The 13,902-nt window shown below is 44.6% G+C and overlaps 1 long non-coding RNA gene across 1 annotated transcript; it reads right to left on the bottom strand.

The window, feature by feature from the left end:
• Window positions 1–4,055: 4,055 nt before the first annotated feature.
• LOC119435008 (uncharacterized) lies at window positions 4,056–9,212 on the bottom strand. The gene is made up of 3 exons (XR_005188731.2): window positions 8,701–9,212; window positions 7,834–7,937; window positions 4,056–5,799 (listed from the first exon to the last, which is right to left on the bottom strand). It is a non-coding gene; the product is annotated as an uncharacterized LOC119435008 (long non-coding RNA).
• Window positions 9,213–13,902: the final 4,690 nt, after the last annotated feature.

Genomic DNA, 13,902 nt, shown 5'->3' with positions numbered 1-13,902 from the left:
GTCTTCCTTCTAGGCATCCGGTACGGTGCGGGAAGCCCAGGCCTCGTTGATTTCCTTGGTGAGCAGTTCGATCGAGCCGTCGTTCAGATTTCGGAGGAGTCTGTTCGAAATTCCATCCGGCACGGGAGCTTATCTTTCGTTGAGGCCTTGAAGGGCCGCTCTGACTTCCGAGACAGAGAAGGGGGCGTCGAGGTCCTCGTCCGCTTTGCCGCCGTAGGCCGGGTAATCTTCCGGCCCGGACTGCCCGATGGGGAGGTAGCGACGCGCGACTTCGTCCATCACTTCGTTCGTAGATGCAACTTCGCTAGTGAGCTTGTGAACCAGCCTGTTGATGGCCAGAGTGTGGTTTCTCTTGGACTGCGTGTCGTTCAGTAACTGCTTGAGGAGGTTCCACTTGCCTCCCGCGCGCATCTGTCCGTCGACCGACGCGCAGACTTCGTTCCATTGCTGCAGGGCGAGCTCCTTGCAGTGCGATTCAATTTCGCGGTTGAGGGCCGCGATCCTCTTCCGGAGGTTTTGATTCAGCTTCTGCGTCTTCCATCTGGCCGTGAAGGAATTCTTGGCTTCGACCAGGTGCGCCAATCGAGTGTCCATGCGGTCGAGCTTGAGGTGCGTTTCGACGGTCTTGGTGACTGCAGCCACGTCCTTCTTGAGCTTCGCTACGAGGTCCGTGAAGGTCTCGTATTCCTCGTGGTCGTCCTTCCTTCTCTTGCGGAAGGCGTCCCAGTCCACTATTTTGAAGGCCCTCTGCGCAGCCGCGCAAACCGGGAGGAAGATTTCCACTGCCTAGGTTCTCTTGTAAGTTATGCCACTCCACTGTCGGCAGGTTCTTGACGAAGGCCAGGTCCGGGGTGGTGTCTCTCGAGATCGAGTTTCCCATGCGCGTGGGGTAATGGGGGTCGGTGATCAGTTCTAGGGAGCTGGCAGTTACTGCCTGCATGAGTCTACAACCTTTGGGAATACTTCTCACGTAGCCCCAGGCTTCGTGCGGCGCGTTGAAATCACCGGCCTTAACGAGTGGCGTCTCTCTCGCCTTGGACGATGCCTTGGTCGTTGGGCTGTAGAAAGTCTGCCGGTTGTCCCTAGGAGAGCCGTACACATTGATAACGTAGACGCAGTTCTTGAGCCAGCTGTTGGGTATGATCTCGACGAGCGACGCTTCCAGCTTGGTGTTGCCAAGGCGCAGATCGCGCTCCTGGAAGGCACACTTCTTTGCAATGAGTGTCGCGATACCGTGCCCGTTCTCCGCTAACGAGGAGACGGCTCGGTACCCCGGGAGGGTAATTGTTTCCATTCCCGTTTCCTGTAGCAAAATGACATGGGGCCTCTGTTGCGGCTCCCGGGTCTTGATGAACTGCACCAGTTGAGGCCTGCGCCTACGGAAACTGGCACAGTTCCACTGCCACACGATGAGCTTACTATCCGGTCGCGCCATGGTTGGACTTGTTGGACCGGAGGTGGGCTGGGATGCCATCTTGCTCGTCAGTCGGCGACTGCTGGTTGTCTTCTAGCATTTCATTGGACATCGCCTCCGGCCTGGCGGCGTCGCTGTAATGTACGTCACAGCGCTTGGCTAGCTCGTTCTCGAGTAGTTGTACTCTGAATAGAAGGGTCTGGTTGCTCTGTACCAGCTCGGTAAAGGATTTTTGCATGCGGTCAAAGGACCTCTGCATGGCAGCCTCCGCCATGCTCACGTCCTCAACCGTACCCTGGGAGGAGGTGGCTCTGCGCTTGGCCGCCCTTGCTGTGGCTCCTTCTTCCGCAGATGGTTGCCTTGCCGTGGCCGCTGGGGCGGCGCTAGCGTTTCGGAATGCCTCGAAGTCGGCCTTCATTCTCTGGATTTTTTCCTTGAAACTGGCATTTTCATTCATCAACTTCGCAATCCGGGGATCGTGCGCCCGCTCGCTCGCCTGTGCGGCGGCATGTTTTGTCTGGCCCGTCGGCTTCGTCTGTTTAACTTTGTTGGTCTAGGTGGGACCTCCTAGGATGCGCGCCTTAGACTTGGAGCGGCACCTAGACGGAGAGCGCCCTCCTTGCACGGAGCGCCCCCCTCGAAGAACTCTTCTTCCTTAGCGCTGACGTCAGTGCCTGGCTCACCTCGTGAGCCGCGTTGGCGCCCTTCTTGGCGGTGGCAGTTTTCTTCCGCCGGCGTCTTCGGCGTCTCTGCCTAACGACATATGGCGTTTGGAAGCGGTGCTCGCACTTACGGTCCGCCGTTGGGTGAGGGCCAGCGCATATGCCGCATCTCGCCTCACACTGGTGGCCTTCGGTGGGGAACGCAGCTCCACATCCCCTGCACTTCTTCACATTCGGAGTCGGACATACATCGGCCCTGTGGCCCAGTTCCCCACAACCGTAGCACACATCCACGTGCCTCCTGTACAGAGCAGCATGCCCGCGCCGCACATGACAAAGTTCGGCACCCTTAGTCCGTCGAATAAGGTGATAACCGTGGTGGTGGTCTTGATGCAACGCACCTTCATTGCGGTGGGGTTCCGTTGGTTTACAATCATTAAGTAGAGCTGAGCGTCGTTGAACTCGGCGTCGACTCCCCTCACAACACCCTTGCACGTAATGTCCGAGGCGGCCATGTACACGGCCACTTCAATCGCGCAGGCGGATCCGTTGAACTATCGTGTAAGCACGCGCGTTCCTTTCTTCTGGTGTTGAGACAATGTAGATGTTTTGCATCTTGATAGAGCAGACGATGTCTCCGGCTACCTCGTCGGGGGAAAGCGCCGCCGCCATAGCCAGCGCTTGTGCCACCCTAATAGTGCTAATCTTTTTCACGTCGAGGCCACCCCGTGGCCTAACGATGACTCGAATATGGTCCCGAGGCAGTTTCGGGATCCTTGAGGCGGCGGCCAGCTTCTTCAGCGCGTTCCGCGGGGCTGCCGTACGGCGGCCGCCCCTGCCGCCTCCCTGCTTTACCGGGCTCGGCATTGACTTGGGAGCCTCTTGCCTTGCCTTCTTATTCTTGCCCGTTGCCATGGCGCAGCTGGGGCACCTTGCTTCTTCGGGGGTGATTTCTACCCCCTTCACCATCTCGACTTCGGGCATGATGCCCCACCACCGCCGAGTTAGGCCGAGGCCTAGCCCGTACTCGTCACCGGTGTTAGCCCGTTAGCGTTAGCTCCGCATGGCGTCGCGAAACGTTCAAAGTCGTGTAATAGTTCCAGAAAAGCACCTACCGAAATAAATTTGGTATCGGCTTGATCCCCGCAACAAACTGCGTTTAATGGTGCACAATAATCAAGGGTTTTCGCGGACTTTACCACCGAAAACATTTGAGGAAACGGGAGCCGATATTTGCGCGTCCGCACTTCCCGGCGGACTAGTCCGCCCTCCTGTTTCGCTAGAGTGAGCAATGTTTCAGAGCTTCCCTTACAAAAATTTTTAATGTGTTTTTTTAGAGAGTCTTTTGAACTTGTTCGATAGAATTCTATTGTGTTTATTTTGACTGCTTATAGAATTTTTCTATAGAGTTCCAACAGTTATTTGGCCACCGCATTCTTATAGGAACTCTGAAGACACAATTCTATAGAACATTCCTACGGAGTTCCTTTTAAGATCCTAAAGACAAATTTCTATAGAACATCTCTACGGAGTTCCTTTTAAGATCCTAAAGACAAATTTCTATAGAACATTTCTATGGAGTTCCTTTAAGATTGTAAAGAGGAATTTCTATAAAACATCTCTACGGAGTTCCTTTTAAGATCCTAAAGACAAATTTCTATAGAACATTTCTATTGAGTTCCTTTCAAGATTGTAAAGACAAATTTCTACAGAACGTTTCTACAGAGTTCTTTTAAAGATCCTAAAGACAAATTTCTATAGAACATTTCTATTGAGTTCCTTTCAAGATTGTAAAGACAAATTTCTTTAGAACATTTCTCTGCAGTTGCTTTACAGACCCAAAAGACAAATCTCTATAAAACCTATGTCGATGTTTGTAATGTGCTTGTACTTTGCCGAGGTTCTAGAGAACTGTACTGTAGGCATTAACGATTAGAGTAAATGCAGTGGCAAAAATAATTCGCACTACAACCACAAAGTGACCTGTTTTAAACGTTTATTGCACTTCAGACTAGATACATGCATCATACATACTACATACACACTTTAGAACAGTCAGCATACATGCTTCAGCCTAGAACTTGCAACACACAAACTGTAGCTGCCAATGCGCTTCACGGATCAAGCTGGTGGTGCTAACATACGAAACAGGAAAACATTTGTGGCACACTCGACTGGAGTTGACATCTGAGAAAAGCAGGCTTGTCTAAGACAAGAAAGCTTCACATTAAAACTGCAGAAGAACCTGCTGTTCCAGCAATGCACATTAAACGGTTGGATACTAAAGCCTGAAAGTATATTCATATCAATGTGCACAGATATATGTGCACTGCAATGTTTTGCGTCAGCTCCACAAAACCACACTAAACTTATAAAACACAGCATTCTGGCCTATTTTGAAGTGTAAAAAGAACACTGGCAGTCCTTGTAAAAATGCAGCAAACAGTGGTACTCCTGGAGAAGTGCATCATATATTGTACAAAGCTTAATAAGCTTCAATGTTGTTATAAGGCAAATTTTGAGATCAGGCTCAATATTCCAAAATTATGCTGGGAAATACAAACATGACTGACGCACACCAATACCTAAGAAAACGATTTAGCTCAGGAGCTCCTACGCATGTGAATAGTGAAATCGTTTTTCTTGGCAACCACAGGACTAAACTTGATGTTTGTTATTTAAAACATTTTTAATTGGTGTTATTTACATTTAGACCAATTTTTATTAAGAATGGTTGAAAATTGCACAATTAAAAAAAAACTTATGTTTAGAACTATAACTCACAAAAAAACTAGCAAGCACAATTCTGTTCTGCAAATCGGAATTGGCCTCCAGCTTTAGCTAAGGACCAACTCCGATGTCCCTCCTTAAATATGTGTGAAATTCCTAAATGGTTTTGAGACAACCACAAGGCTATTTTGAATTAAATTTGTAGCATTTGAGAAAGTTAAGGTCTACCGGTTGTTGGAAGAATTTCAATTCAGAGCCTAAAGTAAAAATTATTAAAAATAGGCAGGTTTAAACAAAAGTAAAAGCATGAAGTTTAATAATCCCCAACTCTGCAATAAAAACATATATCACAGTTCTGCAGACTGGATCAGCTATGTCTTAAGTCAAGGAATTTGATATATGAATTTACAGCTTGCGTGAAATGTTCCAATGTTTATAAGCATTTTGCATGTCCTACTCACAAATTAATGATTGTATTTTAGAGCAGTATATGATACGTCAATTTCGCCAACTTTAGTTATGGATTAGGTGCAACTAACAGAACGGTGATATCACTGTTTTTTTTAGTAAGACTTGTTAACTTAATAGCTTCATTTCTTGGAATTTTCGTGGATTTGTATGAAACGTCACTTGAATAAAAAATGTGACATCATGCTTGTGCTATGCGAATGATGCTTTTTTGAATGACGTGTTTACTTTGATTTAATAATGCTTTCCCATTTTACCTAATTCCTTCCTGGAGGCATGTAAGGCTTTAGTGAGGTATAAACAAATAAATGTAAATTATTTAATACTTAAATAAATAAATAATGTGGTTTGTCTCAGCATTCCAGTTTTTACCACCAGCATGACCTGTATGAAGCTTTGGCTACTGCTCACATGTTGCAAGTTCATTCTTACATGATCGCCCACTACTTCACTTCCTGGAAAGCAGCGAGGAAAGGCTAGCTTTTAACCTCGTTGGTTCCGCCTGGTACTCTGCCACGGTGAAGCCTGCAAAATACAATTCAAAATCATTTTAAAAAGGTGTAATGAACATTTAGCCATAATGTATAGGCAGGCGCAAACATGTCACAAATATATATATATATCTACAAATGTGGTATAAATATTTATATGTATATAGTTGTAGCACTACACTGTTTCATTTAAGTATTTCTTAAGTATTTCAGAAAAAAAATTATAACAAGAAAGTAGCAGAAGTATCTCCGTGAAGAGGGACAGTTCTCAGGCAATCACTTTTGAGAATATTTTCACTTTCCCAAGATTTTGTGACACTAGAACTAGGCCAATGCACCGACACTAGAATGCCATTGCTAGTGACAAAAATAAAGTGTTTCCAAAAGACAGCAGCCCAGTCGCACATTAACGTCATCTTGTAATGACAACACATTTTAAGTTTAACATATGTAAGCAAGCAGGAACACCCATGAACTAAGGCTCCTATATAGACATCGCGCTACGCATAGCAAACAAATTTTCGGAAGAAAAAGAGAATGATCTACTGGCTTCTATTGTTCAGCAGGTGAAACAATATTACATCTGCCGGTCGCCATAGTTCGTATGTGCTATGCGTAATATGGGAGTATTCAATTTCTCACGTGGAGTTGAGATTTTGAGCAATCATGATAACAATGCATTTAACTATCTGTTGGATGGGGACCAATCAGACTTTTTTAGGGTTGTTTGCAATGAAAAGTTTGCAATGCCAAGTTTGGACTGCCGTCCTCAATTTGGCATTGCTTTCACAGGCAGAGGAAAAAATTGGCTTTATCGCTCAACCCCTGGTCCGTATAATTTTCTCTCCTAGGCGCATGTTGAGGCACCGGCCAGTCTGCGCCATGTACATTTCACCAAATATGCATATGATCACAGAAATACACAACACTACCCCTGACAGACACAAGACAAATTTAATGGTATCTTTAATAAAGCAAGTCTCCCTGGCCAGGGTGCCTTTCTTAGTTCACTTGTACACTGCTATGCACATGTATTTCTAGCGAAAAATAAAGCAGGCAGGATATGCATGGCAGCCCGCAAGCGAATTGAGAAAGGCAAGCAGGCAAGGGAGGCTTGCGTCGGTGAGAAATACCACCAAATTTGTCCATTACGTGTCACAGGTAGTGTACTGTACTCCTTTCACATGTGGTCAAACTTACATAGGGCAAACTGGCCGGTGCCTAAACATGTGCCTAAGAGATGACCATATTTCACTCAAAAGACCAGTATGCTTGTCCTACTTGGCCATGCATTGTCACAATAGGGCATAATGTAGGATTAAGATTGTTCATCTGTGTTCACCCACACTGAAAAATTAACTAGAGAAATCAGTGAGGCATACCACATAAATAAGAAGACATGTGTGAGCGAGCTTTCATTAATAATGCACGAAAAAAAGATATCCTTTCTAGATGACAAGGGATCGAAATCAGTCTGCCTATTTATTACTGAAGTAACTGAGCAGAGCGAATACTGACCTTCATATTTATTTTCAGCAAATTCAAGCTAATCAAATGTGCATTTGCCAGACACAGTTTTTCTGGGAACAGCACAGAAATAACTGGGAAGATATTAATGATAAACAATGGTGTGCACACTACGTGCTTAGACTTGTGACATATGTGGCAAACTACACTACAAATTCTTACATGCACAGGTAACTGCATGAGCTTGCAGCACAAACAGGAAAAATATGGAAATAAATGCAACAGCATAGGAAACAGTTTTAAGACAATAAACCAAACTAAAAAGCGATAAACATACTGTGTACTAAACAAAATAAAATTTATGTTGCAGCCAAACAATGTATGCAGGAAAAAATACTAAACATCAGGACATGTTAGGTCTAGTTTTATACAGAACATGATAATGTGTGCATAATCTTTACGCACACATGTAAGTAAGTTGAATACAGTTGCATAAATATTTATCCTCTTTAGTAAACTGCATAAACTAATGTGTCGCTAAACTGAACCATGAATGATACCAAGATCCAACTTTTTTGGAACATGTACATTTCATACATACCTGACATGAGCATCCAGCCATGCTGCTGCAGGCACTCGTATGGGGTCTGCATTTCTGGGCGCTCCTCCTTTTAGTGGACACTGTTGCTGGCCAAGGTCTCGCCACTACAAAATGAGTTGTGTTAGCTAATAGCAGTGGAGCAATAAAGCTGTCATATCGTAAACACATGCAAGGAGCACCTAAAATAGTCACAAAAACAATGTCTGCACTAGTACATAATGGCAAGAGAGCAAAAGGTTGAAATTATTGAATGGCTTGATAATATGGTCCTCTTCATCAAAGTAAATTTTTGGGCACGTCGCAACTGCACATTACAATGTATTTTAAAATTTTTTTAGAGAGTCGTTTTTTTTATTACTTAGATTAAGCAACTTTCCCCTACCATGTTTATTTATGTGAAAGTTATGCCAGCACAGCTTGTCATGAAAAGAAAGCTATACTAGTAAGTAGCAAGCTGTGATTGACTTACATTTTTTTCCTGCTGCTCGTAAGCCTAAAACCTCGTAAGCAGAGATTACCCACAACGTCGAAGCATTTATAAGCAAGGAAACGTCATTGAAAGAATCGGTGAAGAGGCAGGTGGATCGTTACTATGCAACTGCAGCAGAAAAACGGGAGCTCACGCACAGGTGCACAAGATGATTTCCGAACGTAATCTATCTCAGCGAAGAAAACGCTTATCAGAATTATCAATTCCGCATTGTGGCAACAAATTTGCGTAACTAAATTCTGACAACCAGTGCGCCGCAAGCATCAGCACAGATTTCACTGTTGCCGTGGGTGTTCTATTTCCTACGTCCGCAAGGCACTCTATGCACACGATAAGCACGCACAACACACGTGTAGTTAGCAACTACGATTGCTTACCTTTCGAACAGTACGATGAGATGGAAAAGAGCTCTCCGAGTTGCCAGTGCTGCGTCGACGATGTTGATCCAGCATACATGCCGTTGCGTAATGGACGAGCTGAGGCACGCTAATAATACGCATTATTTCATCGCGACGTCCACAAAACTTTTCACGACCACCCAAGACAAAGGGAACACACTCCACGGCATGAAAATCGTTGGTCCACATTTGCCTGGCGCGCCACGCATACGGCGAGTTTGCAGCGAGACGCAGGCTACCTTCCGGCACTTTCATGCACACGAACACCACATTTCATTACGGCAAACCTAAAAACACACGATCAAACAAACACATCGAAGCAGCGTGCACTACCGACCGGCACATTCAAGACGGAGGAATAACAACACGACTTATTTTACCGGCCGCGTGGGACCGGCGCCGCTAGCGCCGTCTGTATACTTGTGAGGCTGTTATGGCCTCCGTGATGCCAGCAATAATAACCACTACAGCACGTTTTTGTGCCATTTTGTGCCCAATTACGTATATATATGTTGCGAGACAAAAGGAACCATCGACCAGTCTATATTGTACACTACAATTTAGCGCAGGAAGAAATTCCATGACCAATTCTTGCTTTTGAATCACTTATGCCGCAAGTAGCCAACAAAGCATGGCCTTCAAGATCCGCTTATGTGATCCTGAGAAATCCGTGGCTGGGGCGTGATTGAACGATTTGAACTCCGATCACCTGCCTTAAAGCGCCTAAATGACATTTCCCGCAGCCGTTAGCTGCGCTACTTGGGCCGTAACTTCGTTTTAAGTAGCTTCCTGCTGTCTTGAACATTGAATGTAGCCCAGAAATTTTTGACACAATCTCGGAGGTACACATGGCAGTGTGCGATGTTTCCGTGTACTTTGTAATTGTCCGTCGCAAAGCAACAAATATGCGATGGTTCTTAATTTTGCTCGTGTGGCGCAGGTTATACCCATGTCGTCCGTATCTTGCTTTCGTGTCGGTGTGTTTATCGTGCGCGGATTGCACTCATGTCGTTCGTGCCTTCCCTGTGTATCGTGCGACCTACGAAGATTCCTCGAAAAAACCGCATGTCTCTGCAGCGTGCATGCGTCGCATTTTAGTGACGTAGGCCAAAATGTGCGGCGGCGTTCTGTGTGTTTGCTGCCAAGTGCTGCAGTCACTGCGTTCCAGCAGATAGACGCGGCTGCTTACGCGTAGTTTTGTTTAGTGTTCCTTGGTCATCTTTGTGATTCACCTGCATCGGCGATAGAAACCACAATGCGCTTCCTTGACGTTACTTTGTGTAATTTCGCTTTTTGTTTTGTTCGCCTTCATCAGTGATTATAAAGATGCTCTTGCTTGATAGTAAAAACCCATGAAACGGGTTTGAAATAATCAGGCTTTTTATTCCTTGGAAATTGGCGCGAGTGGTAATTTTACAAGAGCTTAGCAACAGCTCTGTACATCGAGCTAAAAAGCAAAATATCTAAACGTGTTACAGTACGTGAATCTTACTATTATGTGTCAATATCTCAGTACGTTCTCTGCTGAGAACGATTGTCCAATTCGCTCTGAACTAGCGTATATAATTTTTTTTTTCATATCATTTGTTGCAAGTACAAAAATTTGCATGGTTGCAATGTTGTCTTTTCGAGTTAAAAAGACACTTTGAGATATCATTCAGCAGTATTCGACTCCTTCTATTGAAACCTTTATAGAGTGCAAATATAGAGCCATTCTATAGAAAGGCCGCACGGTAGCTTCTTTAAGCGTCCTATAAACGTTCCTCTATAGAATTCAGTGCATATGTGAATACACACACTATAGAACGCTTATAGAGTGGGAATGGAGGGCCAGTCTATAGGCAGCCACAATAGAAGTGCTACAAACATTCCATAACATTCTTCTATAGAATTTAATACATATGATGTCAATACACCCTCCATACACGGTGTTTCACGTAACTTGAGCCAAACTTTAAAAATATGCAAATGCCACGTTGCTGCACCGAACTATCCAAACCAAGGTAATGTTGTTAGCCGTCGCTTGGAGATACTCACATAATTTTTTGCATTCCCCCTAATTAGATAATTAGTCTTAAATAATTAATCAACTTCTGAAATATTGCCGCGCGACTGGCCGTTCGAGGCACTTTGCGTGTATTCGCGGGATTCTTTCACACTCGTAACAACACTATAGCCAGTCTATAGACAGGTCGCATTAAAAGTGCTAAAAACGCTCTATAAACGTTCCTCTATAGAATTTACTACATAAGATATCAATACACCCTCTATAGAGCATTTATAGAAGCCAATGGAGAGCCATTCTATAGAGAGGTCACGTTAGAAGTTCTAAAGACGTTTATGCAGCGTGTATTGAGCAACAGAAATATGTGTCGCGAGTATTTCATGTTGCGCTGCAATTTTCTCATTGATAATTTTTATCTAATTATAATACTTGAGAAGTTCAATAATTAATTAAGACTGATTATCGAATTAGGCGGAATGTAAAAATAATTTGAGCATCTGAGGGCGACGGCAAACATTACCTTGGTTCTCTCCAGCTACGTTGCATTTGCATATTTTTTTATGTTTGGCACAAGGTAAGTGAAACACCCTGAAGAATGCTTAAAGAGCGCGAATAGAGAGCCGCTCTATAGACAGACCACATTAGAACTGCTAGAAATTTTCTATAAACATTCTTCTATAGAATTTAGTACATACGATGTAAATGCAACCTCTATAGAACTTTTACAGAGGGCGAATGGAGAGCCAGTCTATAGACAGGCAGCATTAGAAGTGTTAAAAACGTTCTATAAGCATTCTTCTATAGAATTTAGTACATATGATATCGACACACCCTCTATAGAACGTTTATCGAGAGCGAATGGAGAGCCTGTCTATAGACAGGTCACATTAGAAGTGCAAAAAACTTTCTATAAACGTTCTTCTATAGAATTGAGTACGTAAGATATCAATACACCCTCTATAGAACATTTGTAGAGGGCTAATTGAGAGCCAGTCTATAGACAGGCCGCATTAAAAGTGCTAAAAACGCTCTATAAACGTTCCTCTATAGAATTTACTACATAAGATATCAATACACCCTCTATAGAGCATTTATAGAAAGCCAATGGAGAGCCATTCTATAGAGAGGTCACGTTAGAAGTTCTAAAGACGTTCTTTAAAGAATACTTTATAGAATTCAGTGCATATAACGTCAATACACCCTCTATTGCACTTTTATTGTGTGTGAAATGACATGTTTCTATAGACAGGTTGCTTTAGACTTCGTATAGAGATTCTATGCAGACGACTCTATAGAGCGCGAGTTCCTATAGAGTTCCTTTTGACTTCATAGGAACTCATTAGGAGTTCTAAAGGAACTCTAAATTCATTTTCGTAAGGGTCTCCTCCGCCTCAAGGGCGGAGAAGGCCTCCACCCTGGCCGCGTTTAATATGCGGCCGCTCCCGGTCACTACGCTCACAACGTATTTTCGGTTACCCTGCGCCGTCGCATCCACATAGGCAACAGAGTGGTCGTCTTTATACTTATCCCACAACTGCTTTGCCCTGGCTGTACGACGGTTATCGTGCCTTCCTCTGAGCATGTTTTTAGGAATAGGTTTAATGATTAGCTGCCGCCTTGTGATTTGTGGCAAGGGGTTCGTCCCACAGAGGCGATTGTGGGATTCAGGCCCATCTTGTCTAGTATGTACCTTCCGGCCTGTGTACCGGACAGGCGGAAAATCTCGGCCGTTTTGTGCGCCTCGATTAGTTCTTCTATAGTGTTGTGTATTCCTAAATTCAATAGTTTGTCCGAATTAGTATATTTGGTAGCCCCAACGCTGTTTTGTATGCTAGACGGATTAAGGCGTATTTTTTGTCCTTATCCGCTCGCCTTAGTGGCAGTAAGGGAGGGAATGCACTATGCGACTGATCAGAAAGGCCTGAATCAGCCGACATAGGTCCTCCTCCCTCATGCCTGTGTGTCTTGTTGCGATTATTTTTATCAATCCGCACATTTGTCGGATCGTCGATTGCAGCCCGGCTATAGCCTGTGCGTTGCGGGTGTTGGGTTGTATGAGCATTCCCAGCACCCGGATGGTCAGCACAGGCGGGACCGGGCCAGACTCATTCGAACCGCTATTGTGGAGGCCTGCTGTTGGCTGTCTGTTTTGTCTGTTCTTTTTCTGATAATTAGTAGTTCGGATTTCTTGGAAGAGCATGTTAACCCGTTTAGTTTAACGTAATTTTGGACCGTGTCTGCAGCCGTTTGCAGTGCATCTGTGATTTCGCCATTTGAGCCAGTGTTTGTCCAGATTGTTATGTCGTCTGCATATATTGAATGGCTAACGTGGGGTATTGCATCTAAGAGGGGTGGCAAGTTTCTCATGGTAATGTTAAAAAGGAAAGGTGAGAGAACTGCTCCTTGCGGGGCTCCTCGTGTTCGTAAGGTGAAGCGTTCGCTCTTAAGGTCGCCCAGATTAATTTCTGCAGTTCTTTCCCTGAGGAAGTTTGAGATATATGCGAAACTGCGTTTCCCCACGTTCATCTGGTTCAGGCTAGTTAGGATTGAACGATGCGTAACACCGTCAAAGGCCTTGCTTACGTCTAGCACTAGTATGGTCCTTGTGGCTCTACAGGATGTCGTGCTGTAATTGCCACATGGTGTGCTGTGTGGAAAGATTGGGCCTAAATCCCACCATCGTGTGAGGGAATAGCCCCTCCGTCTCAGTGTATTCGTTTAGCCTCGTGAGTATAACATGCTCCATGACTTTTCCTAAGCAAGAGGTCAAGGAAATTGGTCTTAAGTTTCCTAACTCGAGCTTTTTGCCCGGTTTCGGTATAAAAATGACTTTTGCGTGCTTCCAGCTGGGAGGGATGGTGCCAGCTTTCCAATGAATGTTGAATAACTTCGTAATTTCTATGATTGAATGGTCATCTAGGTTTCTGAGCATCTTATTTGTGACCCCGTCTTTACCGGCTGCAGCTGTGGTCTTTATGCTATTAAGAACAGCTAGGACTTCAGCCTCCTGAATGTCTTTATCGAGGGCTTCATTTTCTTGCCCTGTGTAGGTATTTGAGACTGGGAAGTCTTTGTCGACGTTGAAGTAGCGATCTTTCAATTCTTTAATGAGAGTGTCGTCATCTCCGGGGAAGGAATGAATAATTTTTTGCATGTTTTTCCGTGATGCAGACTTG

This window comes from Dermacentor silvarum, unplaced genomic scaffold (assembly GCF_013339745.2).
Source record: "Dermacentor silvarum isolate Dsil-2018 unplaced genomic scaffold, BIME_Dsil_1.4 Seq374, whole genome shotgun sequence".
NCBI lineage: Eukaryota > Metazoa > Arthropoda > Arachnida > Ixodida > Ixodidae > Dermacentor > Dermacentor silvarum.
Note: the sequence above shows the minus strand (reverse complement) of the source record. Positions and strands in the feature narration are given on the sequence as shown.